Source organism: Vipera ursinii, assembly GCF_947247035.1.
Source record: "Vipera ursinii genome assembly, chromosome: Z".
Classification (NCBI taxonomy): Eukaryota; Metazoa; Chordata; class Lepidosauria; order Squamata; family Viperidae; genus Vipera; species Vipera ursinii.
Window position 1 is genome coordinate 15,234,263 of NC_139517.1, and position 14,927 is coordinate 15,249,189.

Consider the following 14,927-nt stretch of genomic DNA (forward strand, 5'->3'; position numbering starts at 1 on the left):
TGACCACAACTGAGCCCTGAACTTCTGTTGTTGAGACAGTTGCTAGGTGAGTTTTGCCCCATTTTACCACCTTCCTTGCCACAGTTGCTAAGTGATAAGTTAGTAATCCAGTTGTTAAGTGAAGTGGCTTCACCACTGACTGCTTGGCAGAAGGTCGCAAAGGTGGAATACAGTCACGGTCATAAGTATGAACCAGTTGCCAAGCGTCTGAATTTTGATCACACGATCATGGGAGAGCTGTGAAGGTCGTCACCGTGAAAAGTGGTCCCAAGTCACCTTTTTCAGTGCTGTTTGTAGCGTTGAACGGTCACCAAACGAATTGTTGTAAGTCGAGGACTACCCCTGTGGTACTACTATTACTCTTCTAAATCCAACTAACTTCCATTCTTTTCTTCGCCCACTTTCTAATCCTTTCTCGGTCCCTCTGGGCCTAAAATTAGTGCAGGTTCGCATCCCACCAGGCTCAAGGTTGACTCAGCCTTCCATCCTTCCGAGGTAGGTAAAATGAGGACCCAGATTGTTGGGGGCAATAAACTGACTTTGTAATAATGCCGCTTGTGTGTGTGTGTGTGTGAAAGCCCTAATATTAAGCAGGCATATACATAGGATGAAGGCTACTGCTAAGCTTGTAAGCCGCCCTGAGGCTTCGGAGAAGGGCGGGATATAAATGGAATTTAAATAAATAAATAAATAAATAAATAAATAAATAAATAAATAAATAGCCGTCGTGCCTCTGAGATTTGTGACAGGAACTTCCCACCCACGGCGATGCCTGCTTGACTGAGAAAGCTGAATAATAACTTTTCACCTTTAAGCTTTGAAACCAGACAAGCCGTAAGGTAGAAACGGAGAAGAATAGCTGGGGAAGGTTTTAAGGAGGGAGACCGGACGGGCCTTCCTAGCTTCAGCTTCCCTGACTCAATCAAACCGCGTGGGAGAAAGAAAAACTATACTCTTTTATTGGTGACTCTAAATGCATCATCAGGAGATTCCAAAAAATCACACTAGGAAGGGGGAGGGGGCGGGGGAGGGGGCGGGGCAGGTTCTGCTGGTGGAGCAGGTGGAGGAGCAGGTGGAGGTTCTCCAGGTGGTGGTGGTGGTGGTGGTGGTGGAGGAGGAGCTCCTGATTCTCCAGATGGTGGCGGCGGCGGCGGTGCCGGCGCTGGCTCTCCTGGAGGTGGCGGGGGTGGGGGTGGGGGTGGCTCTCCTCCTTCCGGAGGTGGGGGTGGGGGCGGGGGTGGGGGGGCTGCTTCTGGCGGTGGGGGTGCTGGTGCTGGAGGGGGTGGGGGTGGGGGTGGCGGCTCCGAAGGGGGCGGTTGCCCTTCTGCAGATGCTGGTTCTGGCTTTGGTGCTTCTGGTTCCGGCGGTTGCATTGGTTCAGGACTGCCTTCAGAGCCCAGCTCTGGACTCCACTGTTGTCCTGCTAGTCCTCCTTTTCCTCCTCCCGGCTCGGGTGAGTAACTTCCTTGGGCCCAGGAATCTAGTAGCTCATGTCCCTTGTAGTCGTCAGCCTCGCTTTCCTCGTCTAAGAGTTTGACTAAGTAATCGGCCATTTCACTCCCACCTCGTGACGTCCGAGACACTTTTTCCTTCCGCTGCAGCTCTTTAAATTTCCTGTGTGGGAAAGAAAAAGCTCAGAATCCGGGGCAGGAAATAAAGGGTGCTCCTGTGTGCATTTCACACTGAACAAACTCTGAGCAGGATGACAGACGTCCTCCAGTCCCCTCTGGACACCTGGGGTTAAGCTGCATGTATGAACGGTAGGATTAGAACACCAGAAGCACCATCCTTTCCACACTGGATAGCTACAGGTAGTCCTTGACTTACAACCACAGTTGGACTGAACGTCCATCAGCAAGCGAGGCAGTCACTGAGTGACTCACGGCAGATTTTGCAACCTTTTTTCCTGTGGTCTTTAAGCAAATCACCATAGTCGTTAAGTGGATCTTACGGTTCTTAGGCAAATTCAGCTTCCCTCATTGCTTTTGCTTGTCGGAAGCCAGCTGGGAAGTGGCAAATGGTCGGCATGTGATTATAGGACACTGCAACTGTCTGAGATACATGCTGGTTGCCAAGTGTCCGAATTTTGATCTCATGTTCATCAGGACGGTGCGATGGTCCTAAGTGCAAGGATCTGTCATAAGTCACTTTTTTTCAGCACCATTGGAACTTTGAACAGGAGCTAAAAGAACGGTTGTAAGTAAAGAACCACCTGTATTCTTCCACTGACAACATCCATATCCTGTCCAGGACTGCACTCCTACCAGTAACTGGGTTGTTAAGATCACAATGGACACAGACGCCATCTTGACTTGTGTTTGCCTCCCTCATCATCACCCGCCCCTTTGGGACAGTTGCATTACACAGGTGTGTGGTTCTGTATTTCTATTGCTGCAAATACCTCAATTTCCCCCACTCATTTATGGTTAACTTGTGTTTAGATTTTCCTCATTGCCTATTTTCCCTTTGAAATCTGTTCCAAAGGGCTGGAGGAAGAGAAAAGGTGGCTGTCTGACTGACACAAGAGGCAGCCAATCAGCTTGATGCACAGCCATAATCTGCAAAGGGGGTCTCAGGGAAGCGTTTTGCTCCATGACTGATGTCTGAGCTGTCCAATGAGTGTCCTGAAAAGAGCTTTCATCCAAAGCTGAATGTGAGCAAGTGGTTGGTGCATGTAGCATAAATGGAGGGAATGTTTCTCCATAGTGTGTGTGTGTGTGTGTGTGTGTTCATCCGTGAAATGAAACACAAATATATACATCCAGATCTTTTCTCTCTCTTCCCAATTAGATTTAGCCTTTGTAGGAACTTTGGTTAACAGATGAGGTGACTGGAAGTATGACTCCTTCTCATCATTTTCAACCAAAATGTCTCATGGGGTCATGGAGAAGCTGATGAGAAGCAAAACTATCATTGGGGTAGTATTTTACTGGCCTCCCTTGGAGAAATCAAGGAACAGGACTTTGTGCTCCGCTGCTGTACTATAGACACAACGGAATTGCTATATATAATAATATAGGAACTACCATTTCAGTGTAGAATTTCATTAAAGAACTTCCAGCTCTTTTATGGAAAGGAAAGATTTCAGCACAGAGCAATTTGACAAGGTTACAATATCTTGGTTGTGAGATCTAGTCCTGCCTTAGGCATGAAAGCCAGTTGGGGATTTGGGGCCAATCACCAGGAGACTATGAGTTCTAGTCCCACCTCAGGCATGAAAACCAGCAGGGCATTTGGGCCAATCACCAGGAGACTGTGAGTTCTAATCCCACCTTTGATATGAAAATCTGCTGGAAACTTTGGGCCAATAGCCAGGAGACAGTCTAGCCTTTGGCTCCTACATGGAGTGTTTTGCGCACCTTCTGTTCAAAAGCCATGGTGATTGCAACAGATAAATCTGTAGTATGGACATTTTTCTAGACATGATTGGAAAATATGGGAGTTACCAAATCCAGAAGAAGTGCAGTGTGCAATTGCCACCTGCTGGATGCTCACCTTTCATAAATGTTGGAATTGAGCAAAAGAGTTCCTTTGTGATGGAAAGGGTGAAGTACATAAAGGTAGTCCTCGACTTATGACTGGAATTGAGCCCAGAATTATGGTTGTAAGTTGGGGTGGTCATTAAGTGAGACCAACCTGATTTTATGACTTTTTTGCAGCAGTTAAATTGCCACAGTCATTAAGTGAATCTTTAATCACTGCACAAATGCTGCTGTCATTAAGCGAACCCATTGCCCCATTGTTTTTGACAGTTTCTGACAATTTTTTTTCATAATTCTCAGTCATGTGACCACAGGATTCTGCAAACAACCATAATGCTGACCCATTGTCACATGCCCAAAATGCAAACATGGGCCATAAGGGAGTATTAAAATTTCAAATCTGGGTCATATATACCTTTTTTGTGGTCCATCATAATTTGAACAGTCACTAAATGACCAGTTGTAAGTTGAGGACTACCTATTTCTGCTCATGGTCCTGATGTTTTGATGACTAAAATCCCAAAGAATGAATCAACAGATTATGTCAATTAATGCTGAAAACTGCAAATCGCCTCCCCATAATGTCCTATAACCCAATATGGCAGCCACGTTCTACGAAGTTTAAAGGACCAAAAACCTACCACGAGAAAAAGACACACATGAGGATGGTGATAATTACAAGGATGCCTCCAAGGATGCCTGCATTTCGGCGTTGTTTGTCAACTGCAAGGGGAAAAAAAACAATTTTGCTCAGGCTGAGACGTTAGGACAGGAGATGTCAAATTGTGGGAACTTTTTGCAAAGCTCTCGTTGCTCTGTCCCTTGATAATGGTTGTAGCAGTGTGATCAGCAATATGCCGTTGTGTGCAGGACTGGGGCAACTGCTGGGTTGTGCAATTCAAGATGGCAGCCCCCAAGCTACATTTTTTAAATTTCCTACAGTGTCCTTGAATGAACATGTGGGGGACTTGGTGGGACATTGGGGACAGTCTGGGGGGTGGGGGCAGTCTTCCTGGGCTTATAATTACTGCTTAGAGAGCTGGTGGCAACTGTAGCCAGAAGAATCTTTGCATGGATCCATCTTATGTACCCATTGCACCTATTCCTAGAATAGGAGGCCCTTCAGACTTCAGTTGTATCCTCCTCACCTCACAATTGGAGTATTGCAATATGGTCTACTGGGGCTGCATCCAAAGACCAGCCAGAAGTGACAACTGATCAAAAGACAAACAGTAGACGAAGCAGTTATGGATGTGCCTCCATATGCCCGTGTGTCATCACTGCTCTGTTACTGCACTGTTTGCCAGATGGCTTCTGGGTGCAATTCAAGGAGCTGGTTTTCTCCTATAAAATTCTTCATGGAATATGGCCTGGTTATTTGAGGTATCACCTGTAAATGGGTTGGGTGGACCTCCTCAATTAAGCAATTTTGTCTAGTGGGATCCCATAAGCGTAACGTCTCCATCATGGTATCTGTCCTCTGAAAAAGCATCTCACCAATAATTGATGTGGACATTCCTGGACAACCATTTGTCTGGAATGGTATAGGATCTCCTGCTTCAGCAGGGGGGTTGGGTTGGAAGATCTTCAAGATCTCTTCCAACCGTATTATACTATATTCTATGTGGCTTTAACCCTACATGGGTTGCATAAGACTTTGAAAATCAGGCTTTGCTCCAGGCTTAAGATGGTGTCCTTAAAGTGGGTATTTATTTATTTGTTTATTATCTTTTTTCTTTCAATTCTTTGGGGGTTTGTTTTGTCCTTTTAATTATGCAACATGCCCAGTTAAATATATAACTGAACACTGGTTAGTGGTCTACAAATGTAGCACTATCTGTAGTGCCACAACTGATCACAACTGAATACCACCATCCTGCTTTGGTCACCACATTATAAAAAAGATGTCGAGACTCTGGAAAGAGTGCAGAAAAGTGCAACAAAGATGATTAGGGGGCTGGAGGCTAAAACGTATGAAGAATGGTTGCAGGAATTGGGCTTGTCTAGTCTAGCGAAAAGCAGGACTGGGGTGACATAACAGCAGTGTTCCAATATTTGAGGGGTTGCCACAAAGAAGAGGGGGGGGGTCAACCAGAAGGCAAGACAAGAAGCAATGGATGGAAACTAATCAAGGAGAGAACTAAGGAGAAATTTTATGATGGGACAATTAACCAGTGGAACGTCTTGCCTTCACAAGTTGTGGGTGCTCCATCAGTGGAGGCTTTTAAGAAGAGACTGGACAGCCACTTGTCTGGTATGGTATAGGGCAGGGGTAGGCAACCTCAGCTCTTTTATGACTCATGGACTTCAACTCCCAGAATTCCTGAGTCAGCTGACTCAGCTGACTCAGGAATTCTGGGAGTTGAAATCCATGAGTCATAAAAGAGCCGAGGTTGCCTACCCCTGGTATAGGGTCTCCTGCTTGAGCTGAGAGTTGGACTAGAACACCTACAAGATCCCTTTCAACTCTGTTATTCTGAGAGGCAGGACAGCTATCACCAGCAGGTCCTACCAGATCCTTCAGACAGAGGATTTTGTCTGAGAACTCTAACCTATGGAAGAACTTCATTCATAGAGGGGAAGATTATACAGCACTTGGACATTATTTTCTCAGCTGTAGGATTCCTGACCAGTTCAAAGGGTCAAAATGATGATGTTTCTCCTACATTTTTTTCCCTGGCCAATCTCTAGACTAATTTTATTTAGTTCAGAATATGACGCCTTTCAGCAATAACGTGCCATGTGGTTTATAATTTAATATGTGCAATATTTAGAAAAAAGAATGCAAGATCAATAAAATACATGCAGCAGAATCCAGTGGGGAAAAAGTATTATTTTCTGGAGTCAGGCTGACGGGGTTGCATAAGTGAACATTTTGTTTATTCCAAGAAAATATCCTCCGTCTAGAAAATTAGCCTGTGAAGATGATGACTCCAGCCTAATCTATGTGATTCCCCATCCCCAGATAACATTCAACCATGCAACTCGCAAACTGGTTCAGATGTTAATGACAATTTTGGGGGGGATGAGGGGGGGGCCCTTCAAACTAGTGTTGACTTCTGCCTGGACATATACCTGAAGTTGTATTGAAAACATTTCAGTAGCGGCTTGCCATTGCCTCCTTTCAAGGCCTGAGAGAGAATAACTAGCCCAGGGTCACCCAACTGGCTCTGTAGCTAAGGTGGGACTAGAACTCACAGTCTCGTGGTTTCTAGCCTGATGCCTTAACCACTAGACCAGGGGTAGGCAACCTCGGCTCTTTTATGACTCGTGGACTTCAACTCTCAGAATTCCTCAGCTTGGAAACCTCTCCATTTCTCCTCAGCATAGCTGGCTCAGGAATTCTGGGAATTGAAGTCCACGTGTCATAAAAGAGCCGAGGTTGCCTACCCCTGGTCTAGACCAAAGAGGCTCTCATTGACAGGAGAGATAGACGTTAAAATAAGCCACCTGAAATGCATTATCATGCACTACCCACCCACATATAATGAATAGCAGTAGACTGAGGCAATCTGGTCAAAGAGTGTACAGCATTGTCAAGCCCCACCCTGCTTTTTTACATTGTGAGAAGAATACCACTCTACTAAGTCAGTGGAAAATGAAACTCCATCAGTCTCAAGGGCTGTCTGTGTAATTTTTGATTCTAATTATCCCAGCCATGGAAAAGTTAATCCTGAGCAATGTTACTTAAAAATTTCCATCAGCGCATAATTTGCTGGACTGTGCCACTTCAGACTGCAAATAAAAATTTCCCTCATGTTTGATGGTCTGCTAAAAAATTTAAAAACCCTTTGATTTGACTTGGCAGCTTGTTTAGCTTTATTTTTTCCTGACTTTTCATGATTAAAACATATCCCCCAAAATGGGTTGTTAGGGAAATGGGTTACATCCTAGCTTTTTCTGCAACCTGTATGTTTTCCTTATGTGAAGAAGGCACTGTCTGAGGAGAGCTTTAGAAGTGAGGGTTCCGTCACGCCATTGATTAGTAGTTATCAAACCACTTCTACATTTTCTAGCAGCTTTTTAGTGTCCTTCCGAAACAACCAGTTAAATGGAAGAGATATGAGTCCCTTAATTCTACAGCCCTTTTGAGATATACTGAGTAGGTCCAATGAACAGAAGGAATAACCATGAGGAATAAGAAAAAGAGATGCAAGCAAGATGACAGTCAGATAAAAGAAACCTGAGTCCAGAGTAGATCTGTAACCCAAGGAAGCATCTTAGACAAGATCCAATCCACTGACATGAAGATAAAGGAAGAGAGAAGGGAAGCACGTGGAGACGTTCAAAATTCTGTTCCTATGAATTTATAATAATAAAAAGCAGTATAAGAATGCATAATTTTGGTTTCCTAGTCTGGTCTACTTTGGAGGGATGACACACTGTTGTAATAGGGTCCACCATCTCACATTCTGCATCCTCTTTGGAGTGCCTAGGGCAGGGGTAGGCAACTTTGGCTCTTTTATGAGTCATGGACTTCAACTCCCAGGAAGGACTTCATGGACTCATGGACTTCAACTCTGAGTCAGCTGACTCAGGAATTCTGGGAGTTGAAGTCCATGAGTCATAAAAGAGCCGAGGTTGCCTACCCCTGGCCTAGGGCCTCCTCTAGGTATCTACATGCAAAACTGGGAACAGGATTGCTTCTAATGAATCCCAAGGAACTTTACAGAGCTATGCCTAAGAAGCTTTATGGAGCAATCGTTTCCACATTCATGCATATCCTAGCGATGGCATATTTGGCAGAACATGGCACGAACGAATCAGGGAGGTGTTTGTGTTCCTTATTGTCACTGATGTCACAGGCGTTGACCAACTGGGGCCTATGGCACTTCAAAAGCCTCTCCAAATCACAAGGCTTCCGCTTATCAAGAAGAAGAACAGAAAATGTTTTCTCCATCTGCAATGTACCATTTATGTTTATAGAGCAGATGCAAACTTGTTTGGCTGCCATGCTATCTCCCAAGAAAATGACACTGCTGGGGAAGGGGGGGGGCTAAAAAGACCCCTCCAACTGACAAGCCCCAATGTTTCAGAATTGCAATACCTACTTTAGGAGTTCCCAACCTTGGTGACTTTAAGATTTGTGGATGTCAGCTCCTAGACTTCCCCAGCCAGTATGGCTGACTGGGGAATTCTGGGAGATGAAGTCCACAGGTCTTAAAAGTTGCCTATCTTCTCAGCCAGTATATCTGAGAAGCCGCAACATATTGCTAGGGCAACTAGTGGGGAAGGCTAACATTGAACAAACTACTAATCCAGTCTTTCTCCATCCTCCAGGCTAAGAGTTGTACTCTAAACATACCTGGAAAGCATCCTTTGAGGAAAGCTTCCCAAGATCTGTTGGACACCTCTTCAAACTACAACCCCCAGAATCCTTTGCTGGGGGGTCACCTAGATATACAGTTAGTGGAGGCTTATAGTGAAAAGGGACGCAGTGGCTCAGTGGGTTAGGACGCTGAGCTTGTCGATCAGAAGGTCGGCAGTTTGGCAGGTCGAATCCCGAGTGCCGCATAACAGAGTGAGCGCCTGTTACTCGTCCCAGCTTCTGCCAACCTAGCAGTTCGGAAGCACGTAAAAATGCAAGTAGAAAAATAGGGACCACTATGGTGGGAAGGTAACAGCGTTCCGTGCGCCTTTGGCGTCTAGTCATGCCGGCCACATGACCACGGAGACGTCCTCGGACAAGCGCTGGCTCTTCGGCTTTGAAACGGAGATGAGCACCAGCCCCTAGAGTCGGAAACGACTAGCACGCATGTGCGGGGGAACCTTTACCTTTACCTTTACCTTATAGTGAAAATACTCGTATAGGGACATGGGAGTAAATGGCCTTCTTGAAACAGATTTGGTTCCTCAGAAGGAAGATAACTAGACATAGGCATTAAGAGGAGCAGCAATTGTCCTTGGTTTTACCATCAAGAACGTGGAAGTAGCAGGAGTTATTCCTGTAACAGCATCCTTTCAATAAGCATTGGTGAGGGTAGAAAATCTCGGCTTCACCACCACAGATTTTTTTCGGTGTGGATTCCAGTCGGCAGGCTAGAAGAAATGGAGACCATCTCACCTCAGTAGCTACCTCATTTTGTTCTTCCCTCTTGTCAACACTAACACAAAAACTTAACACAGCACAGTTGTAGTGACTAACATTATGGCTTCACATGTTGTGTTGAAGTAAAGACTGTGAGGGAAGACTCACAATGTCTTTATGCCTTGCTGGGAATTCCCCAGAGGCATTTAACCAGACATTCTTGAAAACTGACCACATCATGATATCAATCAATCAAACAAGAAAATATATTTTTAATATACCTATTTATGGATGCAAATCACCCAAAAGAAGGTAGAGTGGAACTGAATGTGGCTGTGAATCATGAGAAAAGCTTCATTGGAGCTAAAGATGACAGGAGCAATGTTTTACTATAAGGAGGCCTCATTCATTGATAAAGCAAAATGTCAGATGATGGGATGGCAACTTTCTACATTAAAAGGTCTGTCAAGAGTCCCAAACTCTCTCCATTTTCACCTTCCTTACTTGGCTGTATTACATTTAGTATTACATTAGTGGCCATATCATGCCCTTCATATCATGCAGTAGACAGACCTCTCCTTAAGACTGGCTAGTTCAAATCTAAGACAAATAGAAATTAATCAAGTATAGAACCAGTCTAAACTAAGGAGACACTCTCTGCGTGTCACTGGCCGGAAACAGAGGGAGAAACAATCCTTTTATCTCCAAAATCTACCCCTGTCTTCCTTAAACTGTGATAGTTCCAGATATGCTAGAATGATTGCATGGCCCATAATGGCTTCAAGATATCTGAAAGTATCTGCTTGGGGAAGGCTGGTCTATAGTTCTGTGTTGCTTCTTAGAAGAATTGTGCACCACAGCTGAAAATACGCTGAATACTCAAAATGAGAAATGGTCCTCATGATTTGGCAGCAAGGGAGAAATTTCCAAAATGGGCCATCCCAGTCAGAATGTTGTTCCTGTTTACATTTCACCACGGAAAGGTCTAAATGAGCATTACTAAGGCCAGGACTACTTGGTTTATCCCTAATTCCATTCCGTCTGTCTGTCTAAAAGACACCAAGTTGGAGAACTTCCAGTTCAAGAACAATTCGAACTAAGACACAAAGCTGAGTTTCCTGAAACAATTCTTTCTTTCCAACAACACCGGGTATGGATGTTGATCATAAAACCTAGCTTACTGCCTACTAGTGCATTCATGGTCAACATGAACTTACAGACAAAACCCGCCCCTTCCCCCCCCCCGCCAAAAAACAACACTGTTGACACGTGGGACTGTACTTCCTCTTCTTGCCTCCAGAGGGAGCGCACTGGCTTTTTTGAGAGCAGGCCTTTGGGCTAAGTATTTAAGGAAGGGAAGAAAATGAGAACAAATTGAAAAAAGGGAAATAACAAACGCTGTATTTTACTCACTGACAGGCTTGAAGAAACTTCCATTAATACCTGGTGGGAGGAAAGGGCACAAAATCAGAAAGGAAGCGGAGGATAATGTTGAGGCGGAGGAGGAGGGTGGGAGAGGCAGCGCCCTGCTGGTGACCCCTCCTGCTACAATGCCTCTTGAAACTGGCTCCTTCTTCACTTACCTTCCAAAACCAGCACTAGATAAAGAAATAATGCCAGACTAGGCTGGCTCATATCTCTCTCCCTTTAGGGATGTCAGTTCCATGTGGGGCAGATGCCCACTGCAGGCTCCTCACAGGAGCTGGGGGAAGTTTGGTAGAGCGATCTTCAAATTGTGCAGTCTGGCTGGGCCTGGGAAGGAGGCTGGGCTGTGGCATGGATGGCGTCAGAATCGCAGAGAAGTGTCATAGAACCTGGGAGTTCTAGAATAGTCACTTAGCAACCAGACCCCTGGGCTCAGGGATTCAGGACCCAGAGCAGGCCAAACCCATTGTGAGAGATAGCAGGGGGAAGGGGGGCAATAATAATAATAATAATAATAATAATAATAATAATAATAATAATAATAATAATAATAATAATAATAATAATGATGATGATGATGATGATGATGATAATGATAATGATAATGATGATAATAATGATAATAGGAAGAAGAAGAAGAAGAAGAAGAAGAAGAAGAAGAAGAAGAAGAAGAAGAAGAAGAAGAAGAAGAAGAAGAAGAAGAAGAAGTTGGAAGGGACCTTGGAGGTCATCTAGTCCAACCCCCTGCTAAGGCAGGAAACCCTATACCATTTCAGACAAATGGCTGCCCAGTCTCTTCTTTAAAACTTCCAGTGTTGGAGCATTCACCACTTCTGGAGGCAGGTTGTTCCACTGGTTAGTTGTTCTAACTGTCAGGAAGTTTCTCCTTAGTTCTAGGTTGCTTCTCTCCTTGACTAGTTTCCATCCGTTGCTTCTTGTCCTGCCTTCAGGTGCTTTGGAGAATAGCTTGACTCCCTCTTCTTTGTGGCAGCCCCTGAGATATTGGAACACTACTATCATGTCACCCCTCACCCTTCTCTTCATTAAACTACACATACCCAATTCCAGCAACCGTTCCCTATATGTTTTAGCCTCCAGTCCCCCGATCATCTTTGTTGCTCTTCTCTGTACTCTTTCTACTGTAGAGTCTCGACATCTTTTTTACATCGTGGTGACCAAAACTGGATGCAGTATTCCAGGTGTGGCCTTACCAAGGCATTGTAAAGTGGTATTAGTACTTCATGTGATCTTGATTCTATCCCACTATTAATGCAGCCTAGCACTGTGTGATAATAACTCCCCTGCACACAGATCTTCCTCTCCGTGGGCAGTAAGAAAGGTTGGGTTACTCCAGGTCTCCTTACTGAGGATCATTGAACATACTGATGAGCAGTTTCAACCTGGAGTCCTGTGCTAACCTTTCCCAATCTTGGACTGGGGTGATGCTCTCCAGCTTTCCTATTTATGGCAACCTGTTCCCATGCAAAGCTTTAAAACAGAGCAAAGAGTCAGGCTTTTGCTCGCAGGGAACTTGCAAAGTAAAAAAGAAAAGAAAAAGAAAGGTATGGGGGGAATAACAAGAAGAACAGGAGACAAGGACCTTGGAGTGAGACGATGCTGTCCAGTGTGGAGGTGTTTTTGTTTTGTTTTTTTAATAAAAAAGGCAAAGTTGTGGTGACCTGCAAAGTTCTGCTATTGCATTGCACCCCTCCTTTCATGTGTTATTCTGGCCATTTTTAAGCACAGCTTTGGTGCTCTTCTAAAGCACTGGAATGTAGCATAAGCCTAGAATCTCTCGGGATATATCTGTTAGGTTACAAGGTTATCGCTTTAGTCTGGCAAGATTCTGTCCATTCGGTGTAAGCAAATAAAGGATTGGACTAGACTGGATTTTTGTCGTGTTGTCTCTGAGCTGTGGCCTGACAAACCAGCATTCAAAAGTCCTGAAAACAGTTGATGGATACTGGAGAGGGGGATGCATGATACAGCTGGTTCTGAGAGGCACTGGGGATTGGATTGGAGAGGAGGCCAACAGTATGAAGAAAGCTGGTGCTTTAACAGCTGTGTCTCCTCAATGGCTATTAATAATGAAACGGTGTCTCTGCGCAGTGCCGAGAGTTGGCATTTTCTATGCTTAGGACAGATGATAGATTGAGCAATTTCAGCTAGCCCAAGAGGGAAACAGAATTTCATCCCACCTGGGCTGGAGAGGAGGTTGATGGTACGAAGAAAGCTGGTGCTTTAGCAGCTGTGTCTTCAATCCCATGAAGTACCATATAGCATTAGACCACTGCTGTTCCTTGAGTAGTAGCACAATTTTATCCAATTTGAACCTCCATGGGTTCTTCTTGCAAAATCTGTGGTGTCATGCAGAGAAATATCAACAACCTAAGATATGCAGATGACACCACCCTAATGGCAGAAAGTGAAGAGGAACTAAAAAGCCTCTTGTTGCCGGTGAAGAAGGAGAGTGCAAAAGTTGGCTTAAAACTTAACATTAAGAAAACCAAGATCATGGCATCTGGCCCTCTCAGTTCCTGGCAAATAGATGGGGAAGAAATGGAGGTAGTGACAGATCTTATTTTCCTGGGCTCCAAGATCACTGCAGATGGGGACTGTAGCCAAGAAATTAAAAGACGCTTGCTCCTGGGGAGGAAAGCCATGGCAAATCTAGACAGCACACTAAAAAGCAGAGACATCACCCTGCCAACAAAAGTGCGTATAGTCAAGGCTATGGTCTTCCCAGTTGCAATGTATGGCAGTGAAAGTTGGACCATAAGAAAGGCTGAGCGCCAAAGAATTGAGGCCTTTGAACTCTGGTGCTGGAGAAGACTCCTGCGAGTCCCTTGGACTGCAAGGCGATCAAACCAGTCAGTCCTAGAGGAGATCAACCCTGACTGCTCTTTAGAAGGCCAATTCCTGAAGCTAAAACTCAAATACTTTGGCCACCTAATGAGAAGGAAGGACTCACTGGAGAAGAGCCTAATGCTGGGAAAGATTGAGGGCAAGAGAAGAAGGGGACGACAGAGAATGAGGTGGCTGGATGGAGTCACTGAAGCAGTAGGCGTGAGCCTAAATGGACTCCAGAAGATGGTAGAGGACAGGAAGGCCTGGAGGAACGTTGTCCATGGGGTCGCGATGGGTCGGACACGACTTCGCAGCTAACAACAACAACATACAGCATTAGAACACTGCTTCTCCTTGAGTAGTAGCATAATTTTATTTAGTTTGAACCCCCCCCCCCCAGTTTCTCCTTGCAAAATCTGTGGCTGTTTCCTTCTTGGGCCAGCTGAAATTGCTCAGGTCTATGATCTGTCCTAAGCATAGAAAATACCAACACTCAGCACTGAGCAGAGACATCAGTGAGTCATTAATAGTCACTGAGGAGCATCATGGTTTAGCTTCAGAAACAGATCCTAAGTAGTGATTAGTCTGCCATCCAGTAAATAGAAGATCGCCTGTCTTCCTACCTGGATTCTGGTTATCTGGGTTTTATGATTCAAGGAATAAAGATGATTTGGAGATTCAGTCACTTTGTAATTCTGGACTGATTCAGCCGAGGAAAGGAATTCACTCAGGTACCCAGCAGCCTGGAGGAAAATCCCCATTGGTATGTTGTGGAAAGGAATCTCCTCTGTATTAAAACACCTGGACAGATGTGGCCAGAAAGGAAGAGGAGGGGATTAATAGAAGCTCTTGGATTTATTTATATAGACCTGTGTTGATTGCCACTCATAGAAAGGCCAGTCACACTGTGTGTAGAAGTCGCCTGGAAACGTTTAATTTCCCCACAACGACATGCTTTTAATCACTTCCTCTCCCCACAAGAGTTTTCTTTCAAACAGGCTGCTTTAATTTGGCCTGCTGATCTCAGCTCCGCTCCCTCTTTCCATGCCCCTACTCATGATTTTACCCCAAACGGCCAAGGATCGAAGAGGGATATTTATGCTTTGTTCTCAAGTAGGACGCCATCTTTCAAATTCCCAGCATCT

At 44.8% G+C, this 14,927-nt stretch overlaps 1 protein-coding gene across 1 annotated transcript in view; it reads left to right on the forward strand.

Moving 5' to 3' along the window:
- RPL28 (ribosomal protein L28) overlaps positions 1–14,927 on the forward strand; it is a 532,136-nt gene that overhangs the window by 399,597 nt on the left and 117,612 nt on the right. The gene's annotated exons all lie outside the window — the stretch shown is intronic.